Below are 19144 nucleotides of genomic sequence, written 5' to 3' on the forward strand. Positions count from 1 at the left end.
CGGCGCTGCGAGCAGGAAAAAAAAGACTCTCAGCTTTAACAAAATTTATTTCTATTTATAACAACATTTATTTCTATTTATTACTGAACAGCGACTCTCCGGAGGAGTTAACAACATCTAACAGGCAAGAAGAAGTTTTATAACTTTATAACTTTTAGAAAACAAACTTGCGGGGCTTTTTAGAATAATACTAACGTAACGCCCCAGCAAGTCGTGTTGATGTTGAAGTCACAAACTTTTCTTTTACATTTCAAGGTCTTTCTTTACCCTTAACTCTGACTGACAAGTGTAACAAATGGAACCAAATGGACCCGAACGGGTCCCTTTGGTTCCATTTGTACACTTTGTCAGAGTTACAGACTTGTAAAAGGATCAATTTAGACCTCACAACTAAAAGGGAGAGAGAGAGAGAGAGAGAGAGAGAGAGAGAGAGAGAGAGAGAGAGAGAGGGAGAGGGAGAGGGAGAGAGAGAGAGAGAGAGAGAGAGAGAGAGAGAGAGAGAATCCACACAAGAAGTGAGAACCCAGTTTAGTTTGTGATTGGAGCTTGTTATATTTATGTATTGGAGCCAGGTGGACTGGAGGGAACTGAATATTATATGTTAATGTTACCCTCTCGTGTTAAGACTGGTTGGTTGATAATATTATTTTAGCTGGTGGTGGAAACTGGGATTCTGACGGCTGTCAAACTTCTTAAAGAAGCCATTTGACAAACCAACAGCAGCAGAGAGTCAGAGTGCAAGTAGCAGTTCAGAGCATTCAGTCATTCAATTCAATGTAATGAGCTTTATTGGCATGAGAGAACATAAAGCAAAGTGTCAACACATAATAACAACAGTTTAAAGTGGGGGACATCATATACAGTTGGAGGGGGGGGGGGGACATCATATACAGTTGGAGGAGGGGGGGGGGACATCATATACAGTTGGAAGGGGGGGGGGGGACATCATATACAGTTGGGGGGGGGGGGGGTACAGCATTATGTAAACAGCTATAGGTCACATTTTGTCGTTATGTACAGTATAGGGCGGTGGTTCTCAAAGTGGTTATAGGGACTCTCTAGGTTCCTTTATGGGGGTCTAAATTGCCCCTTACAAGTATGTAACTTTGACAGTGTACAAATGGAACCACACTGTCAATGTTAAGGGGAGACCTCCAGATTTCAAAGTTTGAGAACCACTGGTATAGGGTTAGGGTATGAAGCTTTTTGGATCAATTTTGTCAGGATTTATTTTTTCTCAATAGGATTTCAATAGTAGCTCAGTCATACACCGCTACTCGCAGGTAGCAGGTCATTAAACAGTTATTAAAGCAACTTGATTCATTGATTAGAATAATTTATTAGAAGGTTGCATCGGAAAAAGTACAGTTTCATGACAGTACAAATCACTGGTACAAGGTCAACTAAAAAAGGAGATCCTATTAAGCTTTTCGGCTTATTTACACAGGGACCACTTTATGTATATCTCACATGACATTGAAAGACACGGCTAGAAGAACACAGTACTTTGCATAGGAAATGATCAACAACTAGCAACTTGAGACCAGTGGTGGAAAAAGTACTCCAGTGTTTTACTTAATGTAAAAGTATCAATACGACAATGTTGAAATATTCTGTTACAAGTGCAAGTCTGGAATTAAACTTTTATCTGAGTAAAAGTACAAAAGTATTGGTATCAAAATGTGCTTAACGTACCAAAAGTAAAAGTACCCATTTAAAGTTTTCAAATGTATACATTTATTTTTTAAATGGCAGATCTACAAGCTCACAATGCGACACATTGTGAACTTGTAGATTTCCAAATGTATACAGTTCTGAAGTGGTTAATGTATGTTTTATATATTTATCAAAATCCTACAAAGTAACTACAGTAACTAAAGCAACTACAGTAACTAGAAATACTGTTCCTTCGAAACAGTGTGGGCTCGCTTCCAACCCAACAAATAGCATACTTTAAGGTACTGTAAGGTACAGTACCTTACAGTATTGTACTGTACCTTACTATACTGTACTGCACCTTACTGTACTGTACTGTACTGTAACTTACTGTACTTTACTGTAACTTACTGTACTCTACTGTACTCTACTGTACCTCACTGTAAATTACTGTACTCTACTGTAACTTACAGTACTTTACTGTACTCTACTGTACTGTACCTTACTGTACTTTACTGTAATCTACTGTACCTTACTGTACTGTACTTTACTGTACCTTACTGTACTGTACCTTACTGTACTATACTATACTGTACTCTACTGTACCGTACTGTACCTTACTGTACTGTACTCTACTGTACCTTACTATACTGTACTTTACTGTACTTTACTGTACTCTACTGTACCTTACTGTACTTTATTGTACTTTACTGTACTCTACTGTACTTTACTGTACTCGACTGTACCTTACTGTATTGTTTTGTACTTTACTGTACCTTACTGTACTGTACTCTACTATACCTTACTGTACTGTACCTTTCTGTACTTTACTGTACTCTACTGAACCTTACTGTACTGTACTGAACCTTACTGTACATATTCTATGTGTTCTAGAGGTGTATATTGAGTGCATATACTGTAGGTTAACAATCCCAGATCACATCTGTCCTCCACTATGCCTATAACCAAGGCGTTCTTCTATGTGGCCACTCCAGACTGAGGAGTGGAGCATGACTTTTATTGTGTTTGTGGATCTGATTTGAAAATGCATTGGTTGTGATATCTCCCTGACAACCAACAACAACCACTAATACGGCTGAGTGTCCCTGCAGGTTCTAGGATATATACTGTAAATCCCATTGCCCGGGATCCTAAAACCTTATTCTTTTTAAGTAAAATTTCTAAAACACTACAAAACATGTCTCAAAGACAAATACAAGCAAACGTCTCCACAGTAACACAGTAACAGTTGTTACTGTGTGTGTGTGTGTGTGTGTGTGTGTGTGTGTGCGCGCGTGCGTGTGCGTGCACATTGTAGATCAACTTCATAGCAGTATTAAGTGGTCCATCTATGTTTTTTTATTAATAATAAAATCTGCAAAGTAACAAGTAACTGAAGCTGTCAAATGCTGTATTTATAGTAGAGTATATGTAACAAAAATGGAAAGTAGAGTAAAAGTACCTCAAAAATGTACTGTAGGTACAAGTACTTGTATATACTTGAGTAAATGTACTTGGTTACTTTGCAGCACCACCGAACAGCCAATGACAGACAGGCCTTTAATCAAAGCTGTCTCAATCAGTAGAGTGGAGAGGGACATTTATAGATATTTGTAGTTTTAACTCAGAATATATACATCACACAGCTTAGATATTTGGATCAAATCAGAGAGCAGACCTGTGTGAACGCATTGATATAAAGAGCATATCTGAAGTGTGAACATTACAGCCATTAACATAAACATGGGTCCCTTTCCTCTGTCTACACTCTGTCCCCACTCACTAAACCCATTGGAAATGCATTGGGTGCTTAAAGTTAAACATTTTTATTTTTTTATATTTATACTACAAAACATGTGTGTCCTCAGTAAGCTGAACACATAAAAATTTGAATGGTGTTGAAAGGTGTAAGCGTTTAGGAGATGAATCGCGCCAAAGTTTTGAGGAGATACTGACTGATAGATAAACTAGAAAATTAGCAATTTGTGAAATTGAGAGTGTGGTTGCCTGCCCCGCCCCGGCACGAGTCGCGGGGATGTGCCGCCGGGACCCAGAGGAAAAAGCTGGGGCCTGAGGAAGACGTCGGGACGGATACTGTCGGGGTCGCTGCGTTCGTGATGTAAGGTTATGGTTTCTGTTTTTTAAGAAATAGGCTCCTCCCACAAGTTTCGCAAGGCGATTACATTGTCACGTCACCCCAGAGATCGTTTGTGTTTCGTTTTTAGATGGTCGTTCCCCCTGAAAAACGCATTTTGGCACAAAACGGTTACGTTTTGCGCGTTTGTGGCGCCCCCTATGGGTCGAAGTTGAAATGCTTTTCGGGATTTGTTGAGTATCCCACCCGCGACTTGTGGTTAAAATTTGATGTTGACTGGATGTTTCGTTTGTGATTTATGGCTATTTTTGGCGAAACGGGCCCCTCCCGCTAACTTTGGAAGCCTGTTACGGACAAACGGTAGGTACTATCAAAATATCGCTTGAATATGTTTATCCAGAGATCATGTGTACCGAGAATATATGTAGGAAAAGAAGCAAAAAGTGTGTTTTGAAGAAAATTCAAAATGGCGGAAAATCTATCCTGACGCAAATGGGCGGGGCCTATATGGGGAGATGCGTCATGACCCAAGGAATCCAGGGGGAAAATAATTTAAATTTTTCGACTTACGGTTCAAGAGTTATAAGCCAAAACGTAAAGTGAGCTGTTATAGCGCCACCATGAGGCCGAATGACGTAATTATTTTTCATTTAATCCTTGTATGCATTATGAACTTCCTCTCTAAGTTTTGAAACGGTTTGCGAGAGAAAAATAATTGAATGTGAGTTTTTGATATTCCCATTATAAGTCAATGGGGAAAATTAATTCACTAATAAATTAATATCAATTAAACTATACAACTTTTTTCTTAGCGAAATACAAGCACACCATTCCCGATGAAGCCGGTCGATTTGACATATGGCGCGAGTGTGTGGCGCAAAAACTGTGGGCGGTGAAACGCGCCGAAAAAAAGTTTATCCCCCAAAGAATAAATAAAGTTTCCCTAGAACTATAGTGTGTTGCCCTGTTAGGGCAACCACACTAATAATGAAGATAACATACGTGTGCTCGCCTTCCAGGCGAGCCCACAACTAAAGCAACTACAGTAACTAAAGCTGTCAAACAATTGGAGTGGAGCAAAAGTACAATATTTGCTTCTGTAGAAGTAAAAGTATTGAAAATTGGATATACTCCAGTAAAGTAAAAATACCTCAAGATGTTGTTAATTTTCTCTCCTATTGGTTTCACAGCTGAGATTTTAAGCGGAGCAGCATTGATATTTAAACTGTTAAATCGTCACTCAGCATTCTCTACAGGTTTATATCACAGCCAAAGAGACGTGTTGCCTGCCCTGCAGTCTAGAACAGAGTAGGGGTGGGCGATGTGGAAAAATGCGCTATCACGATATTCTTCATGATACACAATCTTTTCACGATTCTTTTTCGTGTTGGTTTTTATGGTTATCTTATTTGTCAAGTTACTTAACAGTACAACCTCCTACAAGGTAACACAAACTTAAAGGGCCTACACCATGCTTTTAAAACTATATTTTTTGTATAAATATATGCTCAAAATTGAGTCTTAGACAGGTTTTAACCCTCAACAAACACTCTGACCATTCCTTTGTTTGTTCTAGCTCTACTATAATGAGGCTCTCCAGCTGCAATACCAAAAACGGCCTCTGTTTGCTCAGTGGCGCATCTAGTGGGGTTTTTCCAAAGAAAAAAAAAATTTTTTGAAAAAAAAAAAATATATATATATATTTTTTTTTTTTTTTTTTTAAACAGAAACGTGTGTGACGTCACACGCGTCAATTCTCAGAACAGCACTGTTCTGAGAGCTTCTCATCTCTGTCTTCCCAAAACCAGAGAAAGACACACTTGTCAGAAATAGGACTTTGTGAGGATAGAAGGTGCCAGTGGGACACCAAAAAAAGGTTTTAAAATAGAAAAAGTGAAAATTCATGGTGTAGGTCCTTTAAAGACAAAGGAGTAACAGACCATTTAGACCAGTGGTCCTCAAAGTGGGGTCCAGGGACTCTCTGGGGTCCTTATGGGAGGTCTAAATTGACCCTTACAAGTATGTAACTCTGACAGGATACACATGAAACCAAATGGGTTCCTTATGGGAGGTCTAAATGGATTACAAGTATGTAACTCTGACAGGATACACATGAAACCAAATGGGTTCCTTATGGGAGGTCTAATTGATCCTTACAAGTATGTAACTCTGACAGTATACACATGAAACCAAATGGACCCTTACAGAGTCTGTGTTCATTCAACTGGTAAGTGTACACATTGAGCAGCACAGAGAGTTATTACTACATAGTTTCTGTGCAGTGAAACTCTCTGAAGTGATCAAGGGCGCCTTAGGGCGGGGTTCCTTTTACCCTTAGGGCGGGGTTCCTTTTACCCTTAGGGCGGGGTTCCTTTTACCCTTAAGGCGGGGTTCCTTTTCCTAAGTGAAGATAACGTCCGTCCAGCGCAGCCCTGCTTTCTTTTGGATCATACGTACTGTATATTGTGTGTCCATTGCATTAAGGAGGTGTGTGTGTGTGTGTGCGTGTGCGTGTGTGCGTGCGTGCGTGCGTGCGTGCGTGCGTGCGTGTGCGTACGCATGCATGCGCACATGTGTACATTGAGCCAGGTCACCAGGGTGTTGTTGTCTCTCCTACTCACAGCTGTGGTAAGGGCTTTAATTTGTGCAGTGCTTGCTTCATGCCAATACTTTGGACTCTTGGAACGCACGTGTGTGTGTGTGTGTGTGTGTGTGTGTGTGTGTGTGTGTGTGTGTGTGTGTGTGTGTGTGTGTGTGTGTGTGTGTGTGTGTGTGTGTGTGTGCTGCTGACACATAAGAAAACCAGGATACCATGTTTGGTTGTAGTTTGTGGTAGAAGTACCCTGTAAAGGTATCTAGCTATCTAGTAGTGGTAGTAGTAGTAAAGGTATCTATCTATCTAGTAGTAGTAAAGGTATCTATCTATCTAGTAGTGGTAGTAGTAGTAAAGGTATCTATCTATCTAGTAGTGCTGGAGTTGGGAAAGCAGTAGCGGACTCTGAATGTCTTCTCCAGACGCGACCGATAGTTATTAGTCAATCGTCCGTGAAGAAATCCTAGTCATGCAATGGAATGTGTGAGTCAGTGGGATTTCATTAAGTTTATTGCAATTGCCCTGGGGTTAGTGGATTTGGGTAAGCTTGCTTGGCAACCAAGGGTATCGGTTTGTTCGGTACACCACAGTGTTTTAGGTCTTTGAGTAGCGTTTTCAAGGTAAACAGGAACTGAAACCGTACAGTACTGTTTCAGTGCCTGTTTCTTTGTGTTACTGTGAACTGCTTGTTTCTTCTCTGGGACAATGTGAACTGGTTTAGCCGTCACAGACGTGAGCTAAACTTAGCCTTGGCCTGTCCAATTTAGGCTTTCAGGGGCTGTTCTCTATTTAGAGTGAGGCTTGTCGGTGTATTCTCTAAGACAGTTTAGGAGATGTCGGCTAAACCGGCCTAAAGACTGCACTGTCCACTCTGAGTGGTGTCATATTCTTGTGGAGGTTTGTGTCTCTGACAGCTGTCTCCTCTTGAACTGTAATGCAGACCACAGAAAGTCTGAAATCCGGAAAGACACTTTGGACATAATCCCTTTATAAGGGAATTAGGGCTGTCACGATATGACTAATCCACGATTCCATTCAATTATTGATTCCAAGGTCACGATTCGATCCGATCCGATTCGATTACATTTTTGATACAATATAGGATAGGAGAGCTATATGACTATTAATTTAGGCTATTGTCTTTTATAAAAGAAAAACACTTGTTTCTCAACAAGTCACTTTTATCTATACTATAATTTTGCGAATGTCTGTCTGAGTGAGTGTCTGTCTGTCTGTCTGAGTGTCTGTCACAGCGTTTCTCCTCAGTGGCTGGAGCAATTGATCTGAAATCGCATCACCATTAGCATATGAACACACCTGACATAACTGTGAAGCCTGTTTGTCACTTTCACAAATCATATGCTGTATATTAGCATTTTTATGGTGTAACTACTATCTATTCTGCATCTAGCATGAGGCACATCTATTCTGCATCTAGCATGAGGCAACATGTTTAACCAGGTGTGTGTGTGTGTGTGTGTGTGTGTGTGTGTGTGTGTGTGTGTGTGTGTGTGTGTGTGTGTGTGTGTTGCGTGCGTGCGTGCGTGCGTGCGTGCGTGCGTGCGGGGGGGGGGGGGGGGGAGGTTGTCAGGCGCTGTTACAGATGTTGTCCAAAAATCATGCAGATCGGTACACAGTATCTCTATAGCCATTAAACGAAACGGGTATTTCTTACGTTGATGCTCCTACATATTATCATGCAAGCACCAGTTAAAGTTACTTCCCATCCCTCATATACTGTGTGCACAGTGCACACCCCATAACCCACACACTGCACATCATTTCAGTGCTCATATCTCTGAACGGGTAAGGACTAGTATTATATTATAGCAGTGCTGGAAAATGTTCCAGTATCCATCCTCTCTCTTGTCCAAACTCTCAGTTGAAAGAATTTCCCTCTCTGTGTAGAAACCCATGCCGTTACGCCACATCTCCAGTATTCACTTGATTATGCTTAGTTCAGTGTGGTATCAAGCAACGAAAAGAGCCGACCTCCAAGCTCACAACGCGTTGTGAGCTTGGAGGTCTGCTATTTTCGATATTTTCACCAAAATGCCCCCTTTTTAAAAATGTCAGCCCCTGCCTCTCTAACATTCTCTGCACGTCCCTGCGTGTGCATGTATCTAGAATAAAGCGTACAGGAATAACTAACACATGATGAGCTGTGCGGTGCTGGTATAATAGTTTCACATTCACCATGGGGGCTTCTCTTTTCTCTGAAGACTCCAGGCTGTTCTTCTGTCATGTGACCAGAGTCAACACACAGATGTTCTTCTGTCATGTGACCAGAGTCAACAGACAGATGGGCTTCTACAGGAAACACTGGAGAATGTGCCTGAGTGACAGTGACGTCAGGGTCTCCCTCCCTCCCTCCCTCCCTCCCCCCTCTGTCATGTAAACCCAGTGTTTCCCTCTATTATGTAGCTCTCTCTCTCTCTCTCCCTGGCCGGTGCTTCCAGTGGGATATCGCCCAAAAGAATGGAACAAATACTATTGTTTCTGCCTGGCTATGGACCAGTGGGGGGGGGGGGGGGCAGCCTGTGCATTGGCTGGTTGCGCCCAGGCCGATACAGTGATACAGTGATTGATACAGACAGTGATACAGTGATACAGTGATACAGTGATACAGCGATACAGCGATACAGCGATACAGTGATACAGACAGTGATACAGTGATACAGTGATAGATACAGTGATACAGTGATACAGCGATACAGTTGACAGATTGATTCATTCATTGTCTCCTGTTTTTGTGGCGTTGCACTAAGTTACAGGCAGTGTTTCTCAAACTTTAAGATTCCAAGGTCTTCCCCCTTAACCCCCCCTTAACCCTGTCACGTTCCCTGACAGGATTCAGTCAGGGAACGTGGGACTGAGTTAAGCCCTTTGCACACAGGACAGTTACGTTTTTTTCGTTTGCGGCATGAATAAAACGCATTGGATTTGGTGTGCAAGGCTGTGCGGAATCGGCGCTGCGGATCCAAAAAGGAGTCATAAAAGGAGTGATGAGTTTTTTACCGCATGCGACAAGACGCACGAATCGAACTGGGTTCGATCGAGAGAAAAAACGCACGGCCGCAGCCACTCGTCGCACGGCTAATTCGGAGCCGGTGTGCATGAGGTCATAGAGAATCATTGTTTTCTTTTCAAAAAATGATATTGTCCGTTTTATCCGTGCGGTTAAACGCGCCTGTGTGCAAAGGGCTTTACCAGGGCCCAAGGTGGAGGGTTAGGGTTAGGGTTAGTATACTATGGTGGAGGGGCCTGGAGTTATTTTAGACTTTAGCTATGGAAAAATAGCAGATATACTGAGTGCCACGCTGTGAGCTTGTAGATCTGCTATTTTTGAAAAGTCGTAAAAATCTGTGCAAATCTTTGAATACATGTATTTTTTTTAAGCAAACTTTTGTAACTCAAATGTTGCTTCTGGGGGGGTCCCTGGAACTAAATATTTTTAGATGGGGGTCCGTGGCCAAACATATCATTTTGGGGGTCCTTCACATGACAAAGTCTGAGCACCACTGACATAGAAATATAGGTTTAAAAAAAAAAAAAGAAAAAAAAAACTGGGGGAAAATTTGAAATGTTCAAAGACTTTTGAAAATTTTCACGATTGTTCAAAAATAGCAGATCTACAAGCTTGCAGCTTGCCTTGTATATCTTGTATTCTTATATCTTGAGCTTGTATATCTGCTATTTTTCACTAGTTAAAGTATCCAGGGCCCTGCCTGCATGTGAGCTCTGTGCAGCTGTGGTGGTGGTGGTGGGGGGGGGGGGGGGGGGGGGGGCAGGGGGCAGAGGGTAGAGGTGATCGGCAGACGGGCCAACAAAGTCAACTTTGCGAAACCGTCACCGCGGTTGCCATGGAAACACTCTGACTCTGGAGCTTGTGTGTGTGTGTGTGTGTGTGTGTGTGTGTGTGTGTGTGTGTGTGTGTGTGTGTGTGTGTGTGTGTGTGTGTGTGTGTGTGTGTGTGTGTGTGTGTGTGTGTGTGTACATCGTCTCTTGTCGGGTGGAAACCTCATATGTCCAAAACCGTTGCTTTTCGGGATTGAAATTCAAAAGTAGCAGATCTACAAGGCACCAAGCTCAAAACGCGTCGCTTCGCACCGCGTTGGATCTGGTACTTTTGATGCTTTTGTGACACCGTTGTATGATCCAAGGTTGGTTAATTTAACCCTAACCCTAACACTAACCCTAACCCAAGTAGGTTGGTTAATTTATTTATTATTATTATTATTATTATTATTTAATAGTTATTAGTTGTATGATCCAAGTTGGTTGGTTAATTTACGAGAGAAAAAAAATAGTAGGGATGGGAGAATAATCGATATTATCGTTTATCGTGATAAAAACACTCACGATAATCGTATCGTGGAGATTTAACTTATCGTGATATCGTCCTCCGTCATGCACTGGGATCAATTCACCTTTTATTTGCAGAGCTGCATATCCGGTACCATTTAAACCCTCTATAATTGGTAAAAGGTACTTATAATATACGTACTTGATACAGTCTTTTTTTCCCACTCCATCAAATGTCTTAGCCAAAAAATAGCCGATCTACAAGCTCACAACGTGTCACAACGTGTCACAACGTGTCGCAACGCTTGTCGATCTGCAATTTCTTGGCAAATGTTCCGCCCCAGGATAATGGATTTTGATTATTGAGATAATATTCTAAATCGCGACTCCTTTTGACACAATAATGGTGATATGAAATATTCATATCGTCTCATCGCTAGGAGATGGGAGACAGCAATGATGTGTTTTCTTTCTCCACGGGACTATTATTAACCCATTCAGAACGGGTACACATTTTGTGTATCATTATTTTATGCTTTAACTATTGAAAAACAGCAGATATACAAGCTCACAGCGCGGCACCGAGTGCCGCGCTGCGAGCTTGTAGATCTGCTATTTTTGAAAAATCTTGAAAATTTGAATTTGGAACCGATTCTATTTGTGTACTTTGAATCCTTCTAAGGTTTTTTGAAAAAAACCCTATGTTTCTGTGTCAACAATCTGGCCAGCCATCGTCAAAGAAAAGGTCCTTTTCACTTAACTGGAGCTCAGTTAGTCTGTTATTGAGAGACTACTATGTCAGTGGTGCTCAAACCTTTTCATGTGAAGGACCCCCAAAATGATATGTATTTGGCCACGGACCCCCATCTCAAAATATCTAGTTCCAGGGACCACCCCCAGAAGCAAAATTTGAGTAACAAACGTTCGCTTTGAAAAATATTATATTCAAAGATTTGCACACATTTTCATGACTTTTTCAAAAATAGCAGATCTACACGAGCTTGTATATCTGCTATTTTTCACTGGTTAAAGCATTCAATAATTCTAGGCCTGAATGGTATTAATGTCCCATAGTGAGCTGAGGTTTAGACCTGCTCTGCCAAGCGGCGGTTGAAACAAAAGAAGGAAATGAATAATGGGAAAAGTCACGTCCAGAAAGATAAGCCATTTTCATGTGCTTGTTATGGCATTGACAGCAGGAGGCTGACTTATTGTTTCAGCCTTGAACGTTATGTAACTGAGCAGTGTTTTCCATCCCACACCCAGCAAGACATTTGTTACTGGAGTTTTGCACCGGGGAAAGAAGTTCACTGAAATCACCCGAGAGAGCAGTGGTGGCTGAGTGGTTAGTGTCCACACCTAGGACTCCGGAGGCCCCAGAGGTCGCAGGTACGATTCCCCGCTCCAGCTACCACTGCTCCCCTTCCCCCTTGCGTTCCTTGTGGGCATCACTGGGTTGAGTTCAGCTGGGTCAAAGCTGATAAAAAAAGCAGCTGGGTTGGGCTGCGATATCTGAATTTCCCCAGCGGGATAGTATAGGTATTCATTATCATTAAGAGACTTGGAGTAGAAACGCTGCTCCTTCACTTGGAAAGGAGTCAGCTTAGGTGGTTGGGGCATCTTAGTACAGATGCCCCCCGAGCGCCTTCCTAGGAAGGTCCTCGATGCGCGTCCCACTGGGAGGAGACCCCGTGGCAGACCAAAGACCAGATGGAGGGATTATATCTCCACTCTGGCCTGGGAACGCCTCGGGACCCCCACAACCTTTAGTTGAGAGAGAGATGAAGCAGGGACCCCCACAACCTTTAGTTGAGAGAGAGATGAAGCAGGGACCCCCACAACCTTTAGTTGAGAGAGAGATGAAGCAGGGACCCCCACAACCTTTAGTTGAGAGAGAGATGAAGCAGGGACCCCCACAACCTTTAGTTGAGAGAGAGATGAAGCAGGGACCCCCACAACCTTTAGTTGAGAGAGAGATGAAGCAGGGACCCCCACAACCTTTAGTTGAGAGAGAGATGAAGCAGGGACCCCCACAACCTTTAGTTGAGAGAGAGATGAAGCAGGGACCCCCACAACCTTTAGTTGAGAGAGAGATGAAGCAGGGACCCCCCACAACCTTTAGTTGAGAGAGAGATGGAGCAGGGACCCCCCACAACCTTTAGTTGAGAGAGAGATGGAGCAGGGACCCCCCACAACCTTTAGTTGAGAGAGAGATGGAGCAGGGACCCCCCACAACCTTTAGTTGAGAGAGAGATGGAGCAGGGACCCCCACAACCTTTAGTTGAGAGAGAGATGAAGCAGGGACCCCCACAACCTTTAGTTGAGAGAGAGATGAAGCAGGGACCCCCACAACCTTTAGTTGAGAGAGAGATGAAGCAGGGACCCCTTAGTTGAGAGAGAGATGAAGCAGGGACCCCCACAACCTGTTCATAGATTCCATATAGTTTCATCGTTTGACAGCACAATCATCAGTGTATTTTGGATTCATGTCAATTTGTGTTTTCAGATATTTAACCACTTGAACCGTCAATACTTAATAAACTTGACCTTTCACTCTGTACTTAGTCTGCTCTTTTCCCCTCTACACCAAAGCTCTTTGCCGAAAATAGCCGATCTACAAGCTCACAACGCCTCGCAGCGCGAGCCGTTGTGAGCTTGTAGATCTGCCATTTTTGGCTAAAGTTCTCAGAATATGGACACTAGGGTTCAAGTGGTTGATATAAAAAAATAGAAATAAAGTTTCTATCACACAACGATTTGGAGGACCCCCTGTAGTAACTCTGAGGACCCCCTAGGGGTCCCGGACCCCCTGTTGAAGACCCTTGCTGTACTACATTGGACACACAGCTCTGAAGTGGTTCCCTCCCCCCACCCCAGCGAGGGTTAACTAAACCATACTGACCCTGAGTCTCCTGATTTAACATGGAGAGAGACATATGACACATCAGACATCACCTCACCAGGGTGAGTCTGCAGCGCACTGTGATCTGTCAATCATACAGCCGTGTTGTAAGTGTAAGTGTGCGACTGGGGGGGGGGGGGGGGGGCTGTAGGTATGGGCAGTGTCAAGGTACTAAGTACGGTATTCTGAGGCAGTGGTTCTCAACCTTTTCAGGCCGCGACCCCCAAAATAATCATATTTTAACTGGGGACCCCCCCGCCCCCCCACCCACCCTGACGAGCACTAAGAGTTGAGGCATTACATTTTGTATAACACAGTTTTATTGTGAAAATAAACACTCACGATAATCATATCGTGGAGATTTAATTTATCATGATATCGTCCTCTTGTCATGCACTGGGATCAATTCACCTTTTATTTGCCTAGCTGCATATCTGGTACCACTTAAACCCTCTATTGGTAAAACGTATAATACTAGAAGGTCGGCCGGCTGCGCCGGCCTCCCCTCTAGGTCGTCGCGTTGCGTCTATAGGAGTAAATATTCGTCAAAAACAAATCCCTGAGGTACAGGGTGGCCACGATCTGATGGTTTGTTTGAGAAAATATTTTTTTTTGAGAAAAAAAAGTTTTTTGAGAAAAAAAAAGTTTTTTTGAGAAAAAAAAGTTTTTTTGAGAAAAAAAAATTTGAGAAAAAAAAATTTTTTGAGAAAAAAAGAATTTTGAGAAAAAAAATTTTTTGAGAAAAAAAAATGTTGAGAAAAAAAAATGTTTGAGAAAAAATAATTGGAAAAAAAAAAATAATAATAATAAATAAAACGTATTGGTGATGCGATGACGTGGTATACGGATGTTACTGCGATTGAGGTGAAAGAGAAAAGTGGCTGCCAGTGTAAATCCGGCCAGATAGAAATGTTCCAATAGCATTTTAATTTGTACACTCGTTAAGTTATTGGGGTCCTTCATTTGTACACTCGTTAAGTTATTGGGGTCCTTCATTTGTACACTCGTTAAGTTATTGGGGTCCTTAGTTTAGTTTAGTTAGTTAGTTTAGTTTAGTTTAGTTAGTTAGTTAGTTTAGTTAGTTAGTTAGTTTAGTTTAGTTAGTTAGTTCGTTTAGTTACACTTGTTAAGTTATTGGGGTCCTTGCAATTAAAAAGTAGAGTGCAGCTCCAAGTTATTCAAATATTTGTTGTACCATAAGAATATAAAAAGGTGCAACATCAATTCAAAACATGACTGTAAATGAAATCTCATCACGTTATAAATGACTTGGTATCGAAACGGCAGAGAGAGAGAGACATACTCACCGATAACAGTATTTCTGTGCATAGAACATTTGGATAATATAGCCAATCTACAAGCTCATAACACGTCACAATGCAATGTGGTGTGAGCTTGTAGATTGGCTATTTCAGGTGAGAAGATTTGAAGCAGAGGGCATGATAGCATAAGTATAACCCTGGGGGACACAGGTCAACTTGGGTCTATTACACAAACCCCCTCATATAGGCTACTGTACACAACCCCTCATATAGTCTACTGTACACAACCCCTCATATAGGCTACTGTACACAACCCCTCATATAGGCTACTGTACACAACCCCTCATATAGTCTACTGTACACAACCCCTCATATAGGTTACTGTACACAACCCCTCATATAGGTTACTGTACACAACCCCTCATATAGGTTACTGTACACAACCCCTCATATAGGCTACTGTACACAACCCCTCATATAGGCTACTGTACACAACCCCTCATATAGGTTACTGTACACAACCCCTCATATAGGCTACTGTACACAACCCCTCATATAGGTTACTGTACACAACCCCTCATATAGGTTACTGTACACAACCCCTCATATAGGTTACTGTACACAACCCCTCATATAGGTTACTGTACACAACCCCTCATATAGGTTACTGTACACAACCCCTCATATAGGCTACTGTACACAACCCCTCATATAGGTTACTGTACACAACCCCTCATATAGGTTACTGTACACAACCCCTCATATAGGCTACTGTACACAACCCCTCATATAGGTTACTGTACACAACCCCTCATATAGGTTACTGTACACAACCCCTCATATAGGCTACTGTACACAACCCCTCATATAGGTTACTGTACACAACCCCTCATATAGGTTACTGTACACAACCCCTCATATAGGCTACTGTACACAACCCCTCATATAGGCTACTGTACACAACCCCTCATATAGGTTACTGTACACAACCCCTCATATAGTCTACTGTACACAACCCCTCATATAGGTTACTGTACACAACCCCTCATATAGTCTACATTTCACTGGGGTTGTGTACAGTAACCTATATGAGGGGTTGTGTACAGTAGACTATATGAGGGGTTGTGTACAGTAGCATATAGTGAAATGCCAGGATGGTGTGAAGCCATGAAGGAATGTAAAAATAGATACCGCCTAGTTGGTGGTTTTAATGATGGCGTACATACAGTGTGCAATGCTTGCACATGTTTCACAATCGCATTCGCAACGGCAGCAATTTCTCTATTATTGGGTATTGAGTTATGAAGATGTCAGCAAAAAGAGGAACGCTGTGTGGATGTGTGACGCAGTTGTGTGACAAAAACACACACTGGTTGTGTTGTGTCACTGTGTGGTGAGAGAGACTGGTGTTTGTGACCTTGTTGTAGACCGGGCTATTTATGGATCACAGCACTGATGGTCATGTGATGAAGTATGTAAATCAGCTTGGCCAATCCCATTGTGGAATGGATAGGGTGGCCTACTGCACTGCATGGGCTATATTAATAATAATGCCCGACGGCGAATCGATCCCTTTTCCGTCTCCCAAGCTGAACAGACTGTTTGCTGGATGTCACTCCTGTACTCTCCTGTCTCTCTCTCTCTCTACTGTCGTGGTTCTCAACCTTTTCGGGCCGCGACCCTCAAAATAATCGTATTTGAACTTGGGACCCCCCCACCCTGACGAGCATTAAGAGTTGAGGCATTACATTTTGTATAACACGGTTCTATTGTGAACATAGCTGATCTACGTAACTGTACCCCTCCGCTATTTTGAAATGTTTGCCTCTTTCTTATAATTTATTTGAACAAATCTGTCCATTTTTTATTGTAGTTTGTTGATTATTTTGATGCAGTAATGGTCTCCTTTGAGGTATTAAAAAGGGACTTTAAAGAAGTCCTTAAATTGTCACTTCACAATATGAAAGGGGCCCCCCAAAAAACACGTGGGGACCCCCCTGGGGATCCCGAACCACAGGTTGAGAACTACTGTGTTAGACCTTATTCTCTCTCTCTCTCTGTCTCTGTCTCTGTCTCTGTCTCTCTCTCTCTCTGTCTCTCTCTCTCTCTCTCTCTCTCTCTCTCTCTCTCTGTCTCTCTCTCTCTCTCTCTCTCTCTCTCTCTCTCTCTCTCTCTCTCTCACAGACACACACACACACACACACACACACAGACACACACACACACACACACACACACACACACACACACACACACACAGACACACACACACACAGACACACACACACACACACACACACACACACACACACACACACACACACACACTCACACACACACACACACACACACACACACACACACACACACACACACACACACACACAGCCTATGCCATTCCTTGCACTCTCATGGTATTTTTACAACTCCAACAAACACCTCAAAGCCAGACATGACTGTGCCTGTCAGCTGTGGATGATCTCAGCGCTGTGTGTGTGTGTGTGTGTGTGTGTGTGTGTGTGTGTGTGTGTGTGTGCGTGTGTGTGTGCACGTGCACGTGTGTTCCGTTCCCATGGTGTGCTGTTCAACTAGGGCTGTCACAATTATTACATAATCGTCTAATCGCAATTATTTGACATAATCGCGATTATTTTTCATAATCGTCATAATCGTTTCCATGTTGAAAAATCTTCATATATTTTTTAAAAGTCAAAAATAGTGGAAATAGACAATCTACAAGCTCACACAGCAATCTGATGCGACGCGTTGTTTTTGCGAGCTTGTAGATCGGCTATTTCCACTAAGTATAAAGTTGTCAAATATGTCCTTCATTTCTTTGTATATTTAGGTTATGTGCGATGTGTCACATCTGCCATGTGCAACTTCAAAGCCTAAAAGCCAAACAGAAATGTAATTGTCAGCGACAAAAACACAATTAAATCGTTAATCGCAATTATTTGAGTGACAATTAACGTAAAATGTCATAATGGTGACAGCCCTACTGACAGCCCCTACTGTCAACTACATCAGTGGTTCCCAAACCTCGTTAACTCAAGAGTCAAGACCCAAAAGAGAAATTCAACGTTTAGTTTGCCCGGCACCCATAAACTAGTGAAAACAGCAGATCTACAAGCTCACAACACATCGTGAAGAGCTTGTAGAAAGGCTATTTTATTTGGTGCCATCAATTACATCTCTTTGAAGGTCCAAGTTGCCATGGTCTCCATAGACTTCCATGTAATTCATAGTGCACGGATCGTGCACGCCCATGCCTAGATCATGCACCATGTGTGTGCACGCTGTTCACAGCTTTCAAACAAAAAAATCCGCTTGGAAATCCGTTCAGGCATTCATGAGATATCAGCCATTATGTGTTGTGGTGTGGATGGGGAAAGGCATGAATAGATGGATGCTGTAGGTGGAAGATAGATGGATTTAGTTTAATAGTTTAATATTAGGTGTATGGGGGCCCACTGGCCTAGTGGTCAAGGTGTATGGGGGCGCCCACTGGCCTAGTGGTCAAGGTGTATGGGGGCGCCCACTGGCCTAGTGGTCAAGGTGTATGGGGGCGCCCGCTGGCCTAGTGGTCAAGGTGTATGGGGGCCCGCTGGCCTAGTGGTCAAGGTGTATGGGGGTGCCCGTTGGCCTAGTGGTCAAGGTGTATGGGGGCGCCCGCTGGCCTAGTGGTCAAGGTGTATGGGGGCCCACTGGCCTAGTGGTCAAGGTGTATGGGGGCCCGCTGGCCTAGTGGTCAAGGTGTATGGGGCGCCCGCTGGCCTAGTGGTCAAGGTGTATGGGGGCGCCCGCTGGCCTAGTGGTCAAGGTGTATGGGGGCGCCCACTGGCCTAGTGGTCAAGGTGTATGGGGGCCCACTGGCCTAGTGGTCAAGGTGTATGGGGGCGCCCACTGGCCTAGTGGTCAAGGTGTATGGGGGCGCCCACTGGCCTAGTGGTCAAGGTGTATGGGGCGCCCGTTGGCCTAGTGGTCAAGGTGTATGGGGGCGCCCACTGGCCTAGTGGTCAAGGTGTATGGGGGCGCCCACTGGCCTAGTGGTCAAGGTGTATGGGGGCGCCCGTTGGCCTAGTGGTCAAGGTGTATGGGGGCGCCCGCTGGCCTAGTGGTCAAGGTGTATGGGGGCGCCCGCTGGCCTAGTGGTCAAGGTGTATGGGGGCCCACTGGCCTAGTGGTCAAGGTGTATGGGGGCGCCCACTGGCCTAGTGGTCAAGGTGTATGGGGGCGCCCACTGGCCTAGTGGTCAAGGTGTATGGGGGCGCCCACTGGCCTAGTGGTCAAGGTGTATGGGGCGCCCGCTGGCCTAGTGGTCAAGGTGT

At 43.4% G+C, this 19144-nt stretch overlaps 1 protein-coding gene across 2 annotated transcripts in view; it reads left to right on the forward strand.

The window, feature by feature from the left end:
* Positions 1-19144, forward strand: part of pacsin2 (protein kinase C and casein kinase substrate in neurons 2) — a 102525-nt gene continuing 83381 nt past the window's right edge. For both annotated transcript variants that reach the window (XM_080754036.1, XM_080754037.1), the window contains exon 1: positions 1-124. The gene's annotated coding sequence lies outside the window, so the exon portion shown is untranslated. The remainder of the gene's footprint in view (positions 125-19144) is intronic.

The sequence above is a fragment of the Nannobrachium achirus genome (assembly GCF_963921795.1).
Source record: "Nannobrachium achirus genome assembly, chromosome: 23".
Lineage (NCBI taxonomy): Eukaryota > Metazoa > Chordata > Actinopteri > Myctophiformes > Myctophidae > Nannobrachium > Nannobrachium achirus.